A 19,534-nucleotide genomic window follows, 5' to 3' on the forward strand; every position below is an offset into this window, starting at 1 on the left:
CTTATTTGTTTTTGAGAGTAAATTCTGCCTAAATCAAAAGTTATAGCTGTTTAAAAACGTTATTGTTTATAAACAACATGGGCATGAAAAGGTTAATGTGCGTAATTTATACCCTAACACGAATGAAACTGATTTCAAACAAAAGTGTTTAGCTAATTTTAGTCATGTGCAATTTATCGGTTGTTCACCAAGACATTAGCGCAAGCTGAGTTTCCACCTGCCAAGCATTCGTTATGCATCTTTTATATGTGTGAAGATTTCTTCAAGTATACAATAGAATAAAATGTTGATCGAATTTGATCAGCTTCCAGAGTAATTCTACAACATCAAAAATTTCAAACATTTGTGCTATTACGACTCGAGGCCGTCAACGCCAAAAGTGATTTCTTTACAATTATACTTCAATATCATAGTTTATGCTTAACGTCCTTTATGGCAATCGTCCATTATGCCTAATGTCCATTACGCTTAACGTATGTTATGCCTAACGTCCATTATGCCTAACGTACGAATGCCAAACTTCCGTATGCCTAACGTATTTATGCCTAATTGGGTACACCCTGTTATTTCAATTAATTTATTAACCTAAAAATTGAAATTTGTTTAACTTTAAGCTCATATTTGACTAAAAAGAATAATTTTAGGTTCACGTTCGAGAACTTAACATCACCTTTAATTTGAATATCATGAAAATCGATCAAGCCGTTCTTTTGTAATTCGGGACGCAGACTGAAAAAACATGTCGACTTTCCGCTCTCCCAAGTAAAAGAAAAAAAAAATTAGCGCACCCATAATAACTGTTGGAACTGTTGAGCTATCGTCTCGGTAGGGTTCCCCGTCAGAATCACTCACTACAATTGCAGACGAGACGGGTAATGTCACCAACTAAAACACTGCTTAAGGCCAATTGCAGCGCGTGCCGTGATTCTGAATGATACGATATATTCATTGTACGGTTCAGATTTGTGCGGATGTAGGGACTTTGCGATCGCCTGTATCATCGCAAAGGGGTCGAACGTTTGTACGTTAAAGTGTTCAACCGCGTGTACGTTTGCATGTCGCCTGTGATAGCGTGTATGTAAATTTGCGTGTATAAATTCCATTTTACAACGCATATTCGCGTGTGTTCTTGGATGACGGACTTGGCCGAACCGTGAATGTGATACTTAATTTTCCGTGTACGGTTCAGGTGCTATAAGAAAGTGAGTTCTACCATATCACTAGAGTTTCTGTTCATGTCGCCAGTACTAAAAGCTACAATGATTACAACACAACACAACTTATAGGGTTCAACTGTTATCTTTTTAATGCGCCTACGCACGTTGACAAAGCCGACCGATTGACCTAGGGGAGAGGTGTTTCGTATTCTCCTTGGTTCTTATACCAAAAGACGGTTTCGGTTCACATTCCTCGTCGGCAAACAGAACCTCTGTGCTTACTGTCGAGGCATCACTCGATACTAGCCAATTGTTTAGCGTTCACGCAAGACGTGTGACTTTCTGAATATTATTGTCTAACTAGCGCCGATTTGGACTTAGCATTAAGTTGGTGTTAGTTACTGACCAGGAGAATCCGAAACACTACAAACCATATTTTATTTCATACTGTCACGTCTAATTTTTAATTAAAGTACATGTATAAATTTAGTTGTAAGTGGAAAAATAAATACGTTTCATTCAAAATAAAGTCGCGTGTTATTATCGAAAGTGAACAAGTGCATTTTTCACTTACCGTCGGTACGGATTTTTGGTAAAAGGAGAATTGGTACCACCATTTCATCCTATCCCATGTCAGGTGAACGCTGGAAAACATTCAGATGACCTTCAACCAAAACAGGCATTATGTGGACTTTTGATCAATTACAGGAAGATATTGATGTCCGATATGAGATCCCATAGTTACTCACCTTCGAAATACATTCACGAAAACCCATATCCCGGAATATGAAGGTAATCATATTCCTCAAAATTATAATTGTTTTAAGCTTTCTCTTTAAAGATTATCAATGAATTTTTAATAGAAAAAAATGCTCAGTGGGGTGAGTGGACCACGGTCCAGTTTATGCTAAGCTGAACGACGGATCAAAGATAGTCTTGAATCATATACATTTGGAGACATCAGATCATCGCTGTTGTGCTATCTAATGACAATCGCCATTTAGCACATTTCGAGAAAAACGAATTTTAAAGTTTGAGATTGAATATCTTGGAATATATAAATGGTACAAACAATTCAAAGAAGACAATTGATTCTTCTATTCTGTATTAATCTCTCAAATATTACGAAGATCGGTGGACTATGTTGCGAGTTTTCACTATAAATGTAAACAAAAGTCGGACTCACACGTGTCATAGGTGTGTATTAATGACAAAATTTGTATGACATGTCATAATCGTGTATAAAAAAATTTGATTAGAAAAAAATCATCAATTATTAACTTTTATTCATATCTTTGTCTTCACTTGGTGTGTAAACAATCGGCAAGATGCATTTTGAAGGAAATGAATCAGGGAATCTAGTTATTTTTGGTTACAGTGTTGTCAAATATGCTATATTTCCAGTTGAAAACTTAAACTGCATTTTTCTCACAATTCGTGTATTGTTATTTTGAAAATTATTATGCCATTGTGTTTCTCAGATAGTTTTACACATAAAACATTTTATACATCAGGATAACTTGTGTTTTTATTCAACTTCATCTTTGACGCAAAGCGCCATATAGATTACTTGAGCCAATCACCAGACACAGTCATTTGAAGCAAAAATTTTAAAAAATTCAGTGCGTTTCTCGCTATATCTCAGTATCCAAGTAGAAAGTCAAAATTCTGAAAACGCCACTTTGTAGAGATTTTTTTGATAAGTGATGTGGCATATCTAAATCAGTTTACCCCAAAATGGCATTTGTCATAAGATAGCACAGCAGCGACGAGATGTCACTTTAAGCTATTGTCAACTCATATACGAACCTTTTCACGACACCACTCGCGTGATGATTTGGTAAAGCCCAAGGAGGCCATTCAAGGTTGTCTTAAGTGTTCTTGATGGTCACATCATTGGTGTTTCGCCTAAGAATCGGCAAAAGGCCTCGATTGATTATTAGAATAGAATATACGTGACCTTCATTGACGTTTTCCATATAGCTTCCAAACCTCTACAAATCCGACGGCGAGTTATAACGGAAACTTAGCAAATTCCAAATGACAATTCCGGGGATATAAAAACTATTTTTCCACTTGTGCTAACTTGCTTTCATACAGTGACAATTCTAGACAATTTATGACATTGAAGTAACAATTGGTAGAAAAATTAGAAGCATAAACGACAACACCAATTTTGGCTGCCAACTTATGTGCATTGATTTTTACTTTATGTTTAATCAAATTTTTGGTTCAAGCAATGTATGGTTGACATTTCGTTTAAATTTCATTATGTTTTGTGTGTAAATAAGCCTTGACAGCCATTTTAGCGTGAAGAGTCAGCTTTTCTGCAGAAAAGGTCAGCTTCATTTAAATTGTCAAATATTTTGTTCAGAATTATGCCACTTAATGACCAATAAAACAACCATTCATAAGTTGGATTTGAAGCTTGAAGTTGGATCGCCAGTATCTCATTCTGCTCGAATCAATTTGTATTGACACGGATAAGGTCAAGACAAAAAATGATTATTTCCTAAACAAAGAAAATTTGCAAATATCTTTTGTGGTTTCGATTTATCCAACCTATAAATTGAAGGTTCTAAAACACGCCGACCCCCTTAATAATAACACCCTCTCATACCCCAAACCACCAAGCGTGAGAGTATACTGCATGATTATTATGTATCGTTTTATCAAATTAAAGAATCAACATGAGTGAAGCAATCAGTGCCCAACCGAAGCCAAAGATCAACTAACCGGTTGTAAACAGAAACGCTAGTTCATTCAGCACATTGTCGTTTAGACGATGACAGAAAACGGTACAATCATGCCGATACCGGCACAATTTCGGACACGATCACACCGATAAAGCCGGTGTTGATAGCGGTAGTGTACTTGACAGAATGAACCAGCGAATATCCATCCACATGGACACAGACGCGATCATCCTCTTACTTTGCGTGTTTATCGCATGATGGTGAAATCGCCTCATCATGACCGTCATCGTCATCAGCAGCAGACAACATCAGGCCACATCTCATGCGAATCGTACGATACCGACTAGAACACATACCAACAGGATGTAAAGCGAATACTACAGAAAGCGAATCCCGGCAACGCGAAACCGGGGTGAATTGTGTATGTTGTGCCATAGAGAAATGCTCGTTCTAAAGACCGATAAAATCTGCAAAGTTTCTTCAACACAGGGTGCATTCGTAATAAATAGCACACACATTGTTGCTTAGTAAAATATTCCTTATGATAGTATTCTCTTGAAAATTATTAATTTTTCTATTTCGGATGCCCACACTTGTTTCATGCTGTTAGCCTCGTACATAATGACAGTAGGCTAGATTAGGTCAAAATAAATTTGAACCGTTATTTCCTTATAAATGGTCGCTTCTGAAGACAATGTATAATTTCTCATACTTTTCTGCTCCAGAAGTGATGTATAGAACGCTAATTTTACTACATCTACAAACACCTTGCCAGATCAGAACTTCGTGGCACATTTGCTTCTATCTAAAATGCTTTGAAAAGACACACTTGGAACTGGCAATGAAATTAATACTGTTCAACAGGTTGACAGAATCAGCCTGAACGTTTGTTTCGTTGCCCATCACAATGCGTGATTATTCGGTAACTGTTGGTAAAGTATCAGGAACATGTTTAATACGATTAAATTTGATTCCTCATTCCGTTCTGATTCTTCCTGAATCTTAATAGTCCAGAGCGTTTCACATTTTGCTGGATTTTCTAGCGACGTCCCGGATGTCCATCCAATTTCGATTGTCGGTGGAATTCTGTCAACATTTTCAAGTCTATCTTGCGGTTCATCGAAACCGTTTTACAACCACTCCTTTTTCACGGTAGTATTATCGATTTCAAGCTTCTTAGCAATCTATCGATGATAATCTTCTGGGTGATATGTTCAACATTTGTTCACGGATGATTTGCTGTTTCTTCAATGGCTGCAAGTAGTGTATAAATTGCTGTGAAACTCGACTACTTCTAGCCAGACTTTTCAGATTTTTTACGCATGCGGTCAAAAAGATTGACAATTTAAAATGTGCCATTTTATATGAATAATATACCCCTTCGCGTGACCGCCAAAAAATGTCATCATTTGATATCATAACCAACAGCAGCAATTCGAATTATAGGGTTACAATTTAATTGGACTATTTGCATAGATGACGTAGCATATTCAGCTTTCTTCTTTCGATATTTGTGTAGTCACTTCTGCCTTTTTGAACTAGTATCTTTTCGCTAATGTTTTATTCAAGAGTGAGACATTCCTGCGTGCAATCTGATATAGTTTACGAACATTTTAGTTCAGTTCTTCTTACGTTCCATTCAAAGTCTCTCCAAATCACAGCTGTTCATTTCGCTGTTTCCGGTACTCGATACAATGAGCTGACACTGTTTGATGGTGATTTTTTTTCCCACGAGCTTCCCTTCGGTTCCAAAGGCGAAAATCACCGGTCTGTCTAGTACCGTATCGGGGAATAACTGTGTTTATCAGGATTTGAAGATATCTGACACTCATAATCCGGTGTGTTGAACTCTATTCATTTCCGTACAGATAAGACACTAAGCAATCTAACATCATCACCCGTGCCATCGCATCATTTGTAGTGTGGAAGGTTTACAATTTAATAATATACTTGTCAATTGGGGTGGGGAACGGCATAAAATATTATCTAATTTTTTCAGAAGTTTGAAAGTATGATTTTTCAGTGTTCGGATTCTCCTCATCAGTAACTAGCAGCAACTTAATGCTAGTTAGTTACAAAAGTTTCGATCAATTCGCTTCACGCAAAGTTCTAAAAAAATCGCAAAAGAAAGTTTTTTTTCATGCTGACCAACCGGACCAACGTGCCTGAAGTTTATATGGGATTTTTCGACAATTTATATGGAGAAAACCCACTAGCTCGCATTTTCACCGCTAGGTGGCATTGTATGCATTGTATTATTACTGTAAGTGAAAATAAGAAAGATAATTTAATCGTCTTAACAAAAATTTTTTGACATTTTGCGACTCACATCCGGAAGAATTCTTTTTTGTTTAGACGCAACTTTGGATGCTATAGTTAGAATGTTCGGACGCAATTCAAGAGCAAATGTTGTGATTTATCCAACTAAATGAAAGTGGTGAAACTGGTTCTGTACCAACGAATGGAGCCTACACGACGTCACTACGGAACGTTTGAACGAAGCACAATTGCGCCGCCATCGCCGAGACTGTACAAATTTACGCTGCGCTGCCATCACCGCATCACGGAAGTCCCCAAGCGCTTCTACGCACTTGTGCTACCAGCCAGCGTCCAGCTTAGTCATTCCGACCCTGCGTTCGGAAGTCGTGAGGGGTCTTCCAAGTTCCCTTCTCAGACGAGTATTATTCTTTAAATGACGATCCGCTTCCTGAAAACCTTCTGGTTTCCAGCATGTCATCGAGTACATCACGTATATGCAATATGTCGTGACGCTTGAAACGTGGTTCGAGGTTGTACTACCAAAACGTCAGAAGGCTAAGGACGAAAATCGAGCGCTTGTACTTGACGGCGACTACGATGGTTATGTTCTGATAGAAACTTGGGTTGATGATCGTATTACATCGATACAGCTCTTCGGGGATTTTTACGCGGTTCATCGTGCTGATCGAAGCGCACGTAGCAGCATCCATGGTCGCAACGGTGGATTTCTAATCGCTGTTTCTTCCGCGCTTGCCTCCTATAAATTTGGTGTGGATAGTTCCTCAAGCATTGAAGCTGTTTGGACGATGATTACTACACAGACGAAGAAATAATTTATTGGAGCTGTTTACATTCCTCTAGAAAAGGACTTGACTGCTCTTTTGCGTAACTCCATCTAGACTCTTTTAGGCGCGCTTCTTCTCAGGTAGATGCAAACAAGGTGATGATAGTACTTGATTTCAATCAACCAAGACTCATGTGGGTTTCTTCTGGACGTGGATACGCTTACCCTAGCCCCGTTATCCTGGACAACAAATCCTGCCAGTCGCTTACTTCTGGACGGGATGGCTTTTCACTGATTAAATCAAATAAGCACGATTTCCGACCATCAATCTCGTTTTCTGGACCTTATCATCGGCAATGGGAATGCTTTGCCTGAGTGTTCGTCTCTTTGGATAACTATCCTCCCGCTTTAGAAATATCCAATCCCATTATTAGTTCACCACAATATGTAGAAGCTTTAGCTGTGAATCGTCCTAATTTTTGCAAAACTAATCTAGTAGCACTAAGCCGCTTCTTATTGCTGTCCGACTGAGGTGTTACACCTACAGTACTACTTGATCAAGTCAATGTAGATGCTTCCGTCGATCTCTATAACCGATTACTCCGTGACTGAGTGGAAAAATTAGTGCCAAAATATCTACCTCCCAGGAAACCCCCTGGTCCACCGCTATGCTTCGGAATCTGAAAGGCATCCGTGCCAAGGGTCTGTGTGCGTACACAAATCGATGATACCCTTTCCTCAAGTCATTTTTCGCAATAGCCAGTATTGAGTACTGCAGTTACAATAAATTGCTGTACAATTGATATGTGAACGGACAATCCGTCTAGGATGGTCAACAATGCCGAAGTAGCGACTAGAACGGCGCCAAAATGCTCTCTATTTGCCTACTACTTCTCGAGTGTTTTCACGACTAAAGCGCCATCTGCCAACTGAGCTCGACTACGCGGCCCGTGATGTTTCCGTTGGTGCGGTGGATATAGATGTATTCATCGTTTCAGAACAATCCGTTTCCTCTGCAATACGAAAAAACAAAACCGTCTTATGTTCCAGGACTACGCGCTATGCCTTCAGCTGTTCTGAAAACATAATTATTTTAGCGATCATACTGATGCACCTTTTCAAGGTGTCACTTCAGCAGCATAAATTTGCCGGTGATTGAAAGTCATGCTTCCGGTACACAAGACAGGTGACAAAAGGAGCACTGAGGAATCACTTCGCTGAGAGTCGAGTCAAAATTTTTTGAATCGCTTATCTTCGAGGTGCCGTTTTTTGCTATTAAACATTATCTAAGCACATATCACCACGAATTCTTCCCTGGTCGATCGGTTGAGACGAATCTAGTTAGCTTCACATCGTTTTGCCTAGAAAATATGTGCACAGAAACTTCAGCTGGACACGGTCTACACAGATCTCAAGCAAAGCTTGATAAATTAGAATGTACCGCGAGATTCTACCACTGGCTTCGATCCTACCCTGTACACCACGAGGTCATCGTGCAAATTGGTGGCAACGTGTCTGAATCCTTTTCTAACAATTCCGAAGTTTTCACAAGGTAGTACACTAGATCCGTTACTATGTTCATTGTTCGTGAATGATGCGGTCTTCGGTCTATAGAAAGGGAAACTGTGTTTCGTCGATGATTTGAAAATATTTCTTGTCATAAGGAATGAAGCCGATTGTCGTTACAGTGCATCAATGATACATTTTACAACTGGTGTCAAAGAAACATGTTGGTCCATACTTGTCTGCAAAAACAACTTTATTTGTCTCACGATCATGTCCGTGACCTTTGAATTCTGTTCCGGTATCTGTTTAAAGTCCAATTTGACATACGTTTATCGTCTTTTTCTAACCATACCGCTTTCAGGGTCGACCTTGAAAATCCAATTCATCAATGTTTCAATAAAAAACTCCAAAAAAATCAATAAACAACAAAATAAAAATCGATAGAAGCGTACGAAAGGTGGAAAACGAGAGATTGGTTTTTCCTGATTTTGCGTAATTAGATCCAACTACAGGGTGCGCCAGCTGGATGTATCCTTTTTCAGCATAAAACAACTTTGCGATTTTCCAGCCAATTTTCACAAGTAAAAGGTATTACAAAACCAGGTTTAGAATACAACGTCAATTAAATGACCACTCCCATTTAATACACAAAAAGTAGCTCTTTTGTGAGCATTTTACTTGACATTGGACAAATTTCTGGCTCAATCGCAGCAATTTCAGCTCGTATATTAGCTTGGAGTTCGTCAAGGTTCTTAGGTTTGCTAGAATAAACTTTACTTTTCAAGTCTGGTACCGTTAAATCCGTCTGGTACCGTTAAATCCGGAGAACGAGGAGGCCATTTCAAATCACCATTTTTTGAGTCAAACGCGTCCTGGGAATTTGCTCTGCAAGAACTTAATTTTAGCGGCGGCGGTGTATCAAGGTGCCCCGTTCGTTTGGTCTTAATCGACTCATAGCTAAAATGGCACTAAATGACGTTTCAGAATTGTGTGTATCTGTCAATCGGCTGGAGAATGGCGGAGTTGTTCAATGTTGAAATAGGATACTTCGAGATGGGGCACCCTGTATGCTACAAACTTTATAAATTCAATGTGGGATATAGTCTTTGATCTCTTGGGTTCAACTCGCGAACGCATCTCTAATAGCTGTTTGAAGACGGTTTCTAAACCATACTCTTGTTCCTCAGACAGGCCAGAATTCCGCTTCTGCATTCCAGGCAGTACACAATCACTCTCCTGATCCTTTGATGATCCTGCTATCTGTCGCTGTATTCCAGATGATTCGGATCCTTGCTCAGATGATCCACTTTCTGATGCTAGTGTTTCTGAAAAGATCTTCTTCAAGTGTGCCACGTATCGCCTGTACTCCTTTCCCGATATGCATGATCTAATTGTTGTATCTCCTTCAGTTTTCCAAATAACTTCGAATTCTTCTGGTATTAAGTCTGTCTGTAACGTATTAGTTCTCTTCATTCTTTTGGGTATAAACAACCCGATCTCTAATATCAATATCATTTTCCCTTGCCATAATTTTGATGCGAAACTAATTACTCTAATTCTCTTGGAGTTTTCCTGTAGAAAAACTGCACCCAATTCAGGAGGGCTTGCATCAGCTTTTACTATCGTTTTATCTTTCGGATCAAAACATCCGAGCGTGGCGGCTTACTTCCGATTCAGATGACGGAAGACGAAATGACTAAACTGCGTGATGTGATGGGCTAATACCATCAAATACGGTGCCCTAAAAACTTAAGCTTTGAAACCGCAATAGCACATTTTTCCCAGTTTAGCTCTACCGCCCTTTCCTGAAGCCTGTCAAGAACCTAAAACAAAATTAAACTAATGAGAGAACACTACCTTTTGCAAATTTCTGTCATGAATCTCTTTTGTTTCTTCTTCTACAAGTATGTCATCAAGATACCAGAAGGATCCCTCACAACTCGATAATATTTCTTCCATGATACATTGAAACATCTTAGGTACAGTTACCAGCCCGGAGGGCAAACGTTTGAATCGAAACAGACTGCAATTGGTGATGAAAATCTTGTAGCATCTCTTGATTCTTCAGTCAACTGATCTTGATGAAATGCTTCGCGAGCTGTCAAGCTTACTCTAAAAATTTCCTCGTCCAAACCGTGCAAAGTATTCCTCGACAATGGGCATCGGAAAATGCTCTCGAACTATCGCTTGATTCATGCGACGTAAATCCAAACAAATTATTGGTTCAACTGCAGCTTTTAACTTCGATGATATCACGCTCACTCAGTTGGTTCAGTTTTCTGTTCATTGCTGTCTCCATTGACATTGGTACTCTTCGTAGTGGTTGAAACACTGGCTTGACATCTGGATCCATTTCAATGCGCACTTGTACTCCATTGCTCTTGCTAAATGGTTTGAGCTCCTTTGACATCTAGCTTCTTAGCTGTAGAATCTCCGAGAATATAATTCTGACCACCCTTAACGACGAAAAAATCATGCAACCGTAGCTCTACATCCAATATTGACGTTTGCTTCAAATTTTCCAACGACATTAAGTGGTTTATCACTACCATATCCTTTTAAAGTCCGAGACAATCCTTTGGATGACTTTAAAAGCAGCAGTTAATTTTTCTGCTTCATCCTCTCCCATATTTCTACCAAATTCGTACTGCTGACATCGACGGCAAGTTCGACCTCGAGCTGGGCACTCTGATTAATTGGAAGAATTGCCTGACTGTCCACATGAAAAAAAACGAGTAATTTTCTTCATCAAAGACCTTGGATTGAAACGCCTCTTATATCCAGTGGATGCTCGATGTCCGGACCATCCATCTCTTGCTGTCTTTTAAACTTACACTGCTGATTCCCGCATTACACTGTCGTTCTTCAAATCCTTCGATTTCTTTTAGAATACGATCGTGCTTTAATATAGCTTTACGAAGTTCATCCGATCGACAGTTCTCTACAACAATGTCTATAAAATAGATTTCCTTGATTATATCGCACACATTATACGAGTATTTCTCAAAACTGTAGTTCATTCCTGGTTGGCGTGGACGAATAATGCACTGCGAGATTTTTTCATTAAGCTCTTGTTTTAGTTTACGAAGCGTTCGTCGCTCAACAACATCCTGTCTTCCAGCTTGAAAGTAAGAATCAAGTAACTCTAAAGCAACATCGTATACCTTCGGCTCCAATGCAACCAAAGACCTGTTATCGTGATCTGGTAAACTAGGAAAAATTCGTTGTAACTCAACTCCGCCCAGATGAAGTAGCCTTGCTCGCTTCATCTTTTGGTCAGTTATGTTAAATGCATCAAAATAACATTCTAATGACCACTTCCAAGTATCCCATTTTCTCGAAAGTTTGATTTTTTCGATTGACACATTCTTTCGTGACGTTACAACGATTTGACGATTCTTCATTCCATAAATATGTTATAACTTTATCAAATGAACGCCTACATCAGAACTTATTACAGATTCGGAAAGTACACAAAATTTCACTAAAGATTCAATAAACATAAACTGAATATACTGGAAGAGGATTGTTTTATAACTGATAATGTAACGTGACGTTACAACGCGTCACAGATGAGAACTTTCAACGTATTTCCATAAAAGTCAAAATATCTGCTCTATAAGATTTTTAACAAGAACGAATCTTCTATGATATTTCTAAATAGCAGACGAATAACTAGGTGTCATTAAATATATTTTTTATTGTTTTGTTTCTTATTAAGCATCTTTTAACTTTCGTGACGTTACAACGCTCCTTTCTCAGAAAAGCGATATCTCGTTGCGTTGTAACGTCACGAAAATCTTCAACTTTTCTATAACTCTGTAAGTTACGCTGGTGCTATTGTTTTGAGTAAAATTTTAAACATTTATCACATTTAGCCATTTTAATAAAAATTTACTCGAATAACAATATGGGGTTGTCGAAAAATCACGCTACAGTTTATTTTTTTATTTGTAGCAGAAATAATTGATCAAGCCAAGAATTTTTCTTTCATATCTGTTGTGGATGAATTTGAGTGATTTGACATATTTATTTATTTGACACGGCTCAATATGGTAGTTTAACGGAGCCAGAATAGCAGCTTTTATCACATATTTCACAAACAAAAATAAACTGGCAGTATTGCTTTGTTTAATTTGGTAAGGAATCAAGTTCCCGATCCGAGTTTATAGTATGATATTTGTATTGTTGGGCTTAAGCAAGTGGATTTATATGACAAAGCGAGCACAATTTAAGCGCCATACAATCGACAGTGCTAAGTGTACTGAAATATTGTATAAATTATAGTTGCAAATATTCAGAGAAAAAGAGCACGCCACATCGCCGTGATGTTGCGAAAGAATATGTTACATCCAATCGTCAATTCGACGGGTTTTTAAAAGTCTGCAAACACCAATAAACACTCCCTCATCTATCTTTTTAAGGCTCATTTGAGATGAGCCAAAGCCTTTTTATCCGACTCTAAGCAATGGAGACGATTTAGTGTGGTCACCCAGATAGGTCCCTGTAGACCCAATTATGTTTTCACAACCTCCCGTAAATTCGAATAGATACCCGTCAATATTGGATTTAATACCTCAGGCATTTCGATAATGTAGCTGCTTCGATGATGTATTTGGGCGTGTAACGGAAGAATTGGTTAGTTACTAACTGACGGCATGTGCGACTACAACGGAGGTTGCGGAGAACCTTAAAACGGGCGTCTCATCGATGATGGCGAAGTGTGGAATGGTTGATTACTGGGGGAAAAGAAATATTCAGGGAACGCATCATTATTCATGGCTAAATACTAACCCGAGAACAAAGTTCGGAAATTCCCTCACAACCTTCCATCGCGTGTCCTGGACTACGTTGCTGTTAGCGTGATTGCATCGGAACGTATCATGTAACCAGCGTCTATGAGAGTACAGCGTAGGTGGACTTTTAAAGAAATATAATGTGACGTTGTTCAATCGTTTATTAAAAATAACTCCTCCAGTGCATTCAAGTGTTGTATATCAAATCTTATATAAAATTTTGTTTATTTTCTAAATCTATAATTAGGTTTGATGAAGGAGTTCATTTGAAAAAGTTATAACAGATTTATAGAATGAAGGTTGGTCAAATCGTTGTATATAACTGTGTCGAATGTTTCGATGGTATATAACCCCTTAAGCACTTAAGGATATACATTCTGAATTTATGAATATCACGCTAGTATAATTTCCTGTTTACGAAACAACTTGAATGCGTTTAAATAAACCATACGTAGGAAAATTTAATACTATATCTGATAAATCATTCAAGTGTCTGATAAAAGTTGAATTGCGTGACGTTACAACGCAAAGTGTATCCTGTTCTAACTTTAGTTCCACATATCCAATAAAAGAAATTGTAGGATTTTTAGAAAAGTATTTTTGAATACAAAGAGAATCCGGAATATAAATTTGGACAAAATTATAGTTTTTTTGATAAAATTAAAAAATGGGCATTTTTCGTGACGTTACAACGCAGAAACAATCAAAACTTCTATTAGTTCAAAAAGTATTAGTGGTCAAATCAAGAAAAAAATCTTTCTAGTTTTACTGTTGTACACTCAATAACGAATAAATTCCTTTAAACAGATAAAAATTTCAATAATAGTTTCATGAAATAGAACTTTTCTTAGAAGTCAATAATTCAGGAGCCATTTTCCGTGAAATTCAACTTACTTTTCTATATATTTTTCAACTATTTGTAGAAAAGTCAATGGTTGGATTACATAACATTTCAATGATTTAAACACTACCGAATCTAGGAAAAAATATTGTAATACCAAAACAAGACAAAACAAAAACGTCATTCTGGTGTACAAGCCCGCGGAATGTGTCGATTGCATATCTTACTGTGCATGCACAGTTTGTAACATTTTCACTAGGCTTCTGAAAGACTACATAGAAATGTTAAACAGTTGCCAAAAAAATAATTCAAAGGAATAGCATACCAGGGAGCATCAAAACGCCACATTACTCGATCCATCTTCGCGTCTATTCAAAAACTACTTCAATTCTTGAAAATCGTAACCGATCTGAAAATTTCCGGTCGAGCCAACCGGTATTACTGGGTTTAACGGAATGCTCGAGTTATCAAAAAAAGGCTCACCTAAACCTTCCAAGCATTTTGAATATTTTCGTCGGACGAATAATCAAACCAGGAACAACATAGAGCGCTTATCGCTACCAAAAGGATTAGACTTGCTAAAGCAGACAATTTAAAATTTTGCCTCAAAAAAGGTTACGTATAATTTACGTCACATATTAGGTGAAAATGCTTCCTTCATTCTATCAATTAAATGTCTTGTATTTACATCCTGGTTCAACCCACTAAAACAGCAGTTATAATTTACGCACTCGCTTATTACTGTTACTACTTTACTGTAACCGGCTAGGTACTTATTGAGTTTTGGATAAGCCAATTGCGGTACCGCTACTTTGATGCTTTTGCGTGAAGGATGAAAAGTCGTGATTAACGTATCGGATGGTTACTGCTAATGTAGGTATTTAACGTACACAAATTAACTGCTAACGATCAAACAAAAGCGGTGGTTAAAGACGATTACATCTGAACTACGTTCCATACTACAGGGTTCTGTTTCTATCCAGTTTTCTATACATACAACTGTAAAGTGTATAGACAGCGAAAGTATGTAGCACGAATGCATTTGCAAAACACAGCAAAAAATTTTATCATTAAGAAGAATCGCTAAAGCGGACGATTTTGAATTGCAACTAATGTTTCAGTAGCCAGTACTATTAAATAGCTAACATTAGTAACAGCAAAAACAATGAAATTAATTATCCTCGTGTATGAAGTCAATCTGCCATTGACTCCATCTCCATTAAGATCTCAATTATATCAAATGTGTCAGAATTCTTACGTTAAGGAGCAATTCTAATTACACCAAACATTCTTTCTTGACCGCTGACACTTTGTATACCAGACCAATCACATTCTTTATCATAATCTTTGGTTTCCAAAATAATTTCTCCGACCTGTCACATGTTATACGAACGGTAGTCACAGGGTTTCGTGAGTTAATAAATTAAAATTACAATTATTACATGTAAAATCGTTCCAACTAATTTGTTTCACGTCAAAACCACTTTAAACAAGGTCCTAGCATGGAACACATGGACTATCGTTCCAGGTATACTGAACTGGTCCATTCAGCCCCCGCCTCCCGTTTACGTCATAATAAAAATACGCAATATTTGTGTGCGATCAATCGACGACGGGCAACACACGAAAAAAAAAAATGCACTTGTGTTATCCCTTACACACAGAGCACAGGTTTCGGCCGTTGTTAGTGATTGTGGTTTCCTTATTGAAATTATATGTAAATTGCACCGTTTGATTTCTCTAACATTGCGTTGTCACCAACTTTTCGAGTTTTGTTTAATTTATGCAATCCTAAAGTAACAGTAAAAAACGCAGCGAGCGGAAAAAAATCGAACGTAGAGGGGGGAAAGAGATTTGCACGTCTTCCGTCGTTTCTGTGACGGACCAGTCCGTTTCGGTGACTTCGGTTATCTTCTACAAAGAATAGACCTACCCGATAAATGCAGCGGCAATTGCTGGACACTTCTCCACCGATTTCAATAATCCACAATATGAATTATTGGGAAACTTGCAATTTTATCCACACAAGAATTAATAATGGAGCGCCCGGGTAAGACAGAGACCGACCGAAAATCGTTAACACTCCACACAGGAGGGAAAAGGCCAGAGCTGTATAGCAAGTTTTCTTCACAAATCGCACCACTACTACACGATACGTGCGCGAAATTACGTCTTGATCACGCGGAGATAACAACCCGACTGATGGAAAACAGCAAAGGCGAAGAAGCAAAGCAAGCAGACTGACAATCAAAGCAAAGCGGCTAGAGAAGGAGGGACGATGGAAACGGTAGCCGAAAGAAAGAGAAAGCGCAGGTGCGGTGTAATCGGCGAATATTCTGCCGGCCGTTTTAGCACGGCTGGGCGATATCGACACTAGGGTGGCTCTTACACTGAAAATAATGTTATAAATCCGTTTGTCTCGAGATTAAAGCTCTAACCCAGTTAAGCTCAGCCGGAAATGAACCGGAATTCTGGCTGGTTCCAGTTCGTATTCCGGCTCCAGTGACACAACCGATTCTAGTTAGATTCTAGTTAGAATCGGTTGTGTCACTGGAGTCAGCAAATTTTCTGGCAGAGACCGCTCTGCTAGATTTCTGTAAGTCTTGGTTTGGCAGCCCTATCAGATTTCTGCGTATATCCTGTCGCCCACTGAGAAGTCCAAAAAATTGTTTCAAAATCGTTCAACACGGGTCCAACGATGGACGTTCGTTGAACGGTTATTTGGACGATTTCCAAATTGGTCCAACGAACGTCCTTCATTGGACGATTTTGAAACCAACCGTTCTTAGAGGGCGGGTTAGTTGAGCTAGGGCGAACTCGGATTCGCTCACGTTTTCTGGCAAATTTTGACAGGAACCGAGCAAAACCTTGGCATAACTCGGACATAAACTGTGCAAAGACCCTGGCAATTCGTACCTGGTAGAATTTAGAACGAATCGAGCAAAACATCTGACAAAGATGTGGCAGGAAGTGAGCAGCATCGGTTGGTTTAACCGCTTCTGTCAGAAACGGTTGTTGCATTTGAGCGTTGCCAGAATTCTCGCACAAATCGCGCAAAATGCTCGCAGAAACTCTGCCAGCATCAATTTCGCTTTGCTCAACTTTTGCAAACTTTCTGCTTGTCACGCTGACTGGGAAGCACACTGAGCAAATATGGCGAATATGAAGATGTCGAATTGGAAATTGTCCATCAGAGCAAACTTTAAATTGGAGGAAGCCTTAGCGATCGCATTCGACGATGCTGAGGACAAATTGTGCTGAGTTTATCAATCCATAGTCAAAAGATAACAACTATCAAATCTTGTATGGGAAAAAGAAGCAATAGAATTTGAAACTAGAGCAGCGGTAAGGAGAACTAAAAAGAAATTGTCACGTCTTTAAAACGATTTGTACACACAGACAAAAAAAAATTGTACACACAGACAAAAAACGATTTGTACACACAGACAAAAAAACCAACGCATACTCTTAGTTTAAAAAATAAAACTTTTGTTGTGAGTACTATTCTTCATTTGCTTAAAAGGAAAACTGTTACTTTGATTATTATTCTTGATTAATTTAAAAGTTTTACTTTCAACCTGATAGTTGGCGTTGGTTGATTTTTGCTAAGAGCGGAACACTTACACAAAGAAATCAAGCAACTGAAGTTGCGATTGCAAAAGCAAGTGAGAAAAAACTAAATATTGTACGACTCCAATCCGAATCAAGAAAACCAAAAAGGCTTTGCTCTTAGGTTCAACGAGGCCGTACTTAACCGACTTGCATGGAAACCACAATTTTCAACAAGGAGAAGGTCATTGTGATCGCTATAGATGGCATGCCGATAAAACCTAGGTTATGTTACGATATAGGAAGCGCATGTCGGATTTTCTTTTAATGGTGTGGATCGCAAAATTGGGAAAAATAACCCATTCTGGTTGGCAACAGAGGTACTTGCAGTATAAGTCCAGGGTAATCATACCTCGTGCATACCTTAGAACAATATCGGTGGGAGAATTTTAGGTGAACGATGCTCTTGGTAGATCCAACCACAAACCCAGGAGGATTGAAAAGGTTCGCATTCAAAATGTTTGGTATATTGTCACAGACTAACAGACATAGCACTCGAAAATAATGCTTAGCCCGCTTTAACGGTCATTTTAAATATATTTGTAGTTGCTAGAGCCACTGACATATAAACAAGCATATGGGGGATCGACTAGAAAAACTGTAGTAAGAGAACTGCTGAGGCTCAATTTTGTATCGATTGGATTCGCGTTTAACTGTCAAAAAACGAATCCAATCGAACATTGCCTATCCTTATAACATTGGACGTGTTGCCATACTATGTCGGGACATACATTGTCAAAAATGGTGTTTTTCTCTCCACTAGAGAAAAATTGTTCCCAAACTTGAAGGGTAACCCACAAGCAAATGAGTGTTTGGGACCGTGAATGAAAGATGGAGCTTATTCTGAAGCTACAATCATTTGACACCATTTGGCTTATACAGTTCTTCGAAATGTAGTCGCGGTATCACGGTGATTACAAAATACTTTCCATAAATAAAGTTTCAACTGGAAACCGAGACTCATGCAGTACCAATGTTAAACTCCTTGATATTTTGGATTACGTTGGATTCTGTTAGGTCTATCAGAGAGAAGGACCGGTTGTGTATGATACAAATAATCAAATGTTACGTAACAAAATTCTCTAATCCTGACAATGCTCATGCAAAGTAGAAACCGCTTAGTGCACACATATAGTGGCTTATCTACTTCATCTGACCCGGTAGCTATGCCGTTATACCAACGACACGACTAGACACTTGCATTCCAAAAGTGTATCACAAATATGACTACCCCTCAGTAACTCAGGTAACTGGTAATGTCAAATATGACATTTGGTTAGAAAATGAATAAAACTAGCAACACCGTTGCAACCCCTGGTTACGCAGGGAAAAACAAGTTTATAGCACAACAACTTGTTAGCTTTTCAAAAGTCGTTTAGTTAATTTTTTAGAAAATAGACTAATAACTAAAAGCAATAGGGATCTTTAATTTGGAAAAATTGTGCCAGTTTTTCATATGTATTGGTAGCGGGTGTCCTTACGAGTACACTCATATCATTCTTAAACCTTAATTATTCTTTTATGATTTTTAAATTTAAAAAAAACCAAATTAAACTCAACCAGCAAACTGACAGTTGTCCTACTAAATGACGTATCTGCAAATATCTCGTTCGCCTCATTGTTAACCGGGACAGCACCCCACCCAGCATGATCTGGTACTTTGTCAATCCGCTAGCAACCTGCCATCCCAAGTTTCATCTGCAAACTATGGTAGATCTGATAAGGCAACCTATAGGGTCGTGCAAGTCGCATGGGTTTGGATGTGTTATTGTCCTAAAAGGAAACAAACTAAAAAATATTTTTTTCAATAGTTTCGGGCCAAAAAATTGAAAAAGGACTGAGATATTAACTCACGGTACTAATCTGCATCAGAATATGCCTTAACC

General features: G+C 38.4%; 1 protein-coding gene across 3 annotated transcripts in view; it reads right to left on the reverse strand.

Moving 5' to 3' along the window:
- LOC131678948 (ATP-citrate synthase) overlaps positions 1-19,534 on the reverse strand; it is a 151,098-nt gene that overhangs the window by 93,288 nt on the left and 38,276 nt on the right. For 2 of the 3 annotated variants that reach the window (XM_058959407.1, XM_058959403.1), the window contains exon 1: positions 15,973-16,248. The exons of the other annotated variant lie outside the window; for it this stretch is intronic. The gene's annotated coding sequence lies outside the window, so the exon portion shown is untranslated. Of the gene's footprint in view, positions 1-15,972; positions 16,249-19,534 lie in introns of those variants that run through there. 3 annotated transcript variants of the gene reach the window in all.

Source organism: Topomyia yanbarensis, chromosome 2, assembly GCF_030247195.1.
Source record: "Topomyia yanbarensis strain Yona2022 chromosome 2, ASM3024719v1, whole genome shotgun sequence".
In the NCBI taxonomy this organism is placed as follows: domain Eukaryota; kingdom Metazoa; phylum Arthropoda; class Insecta; order Diptera; family Culicidae; genus Topomyia; species Topomyia yanbarensis.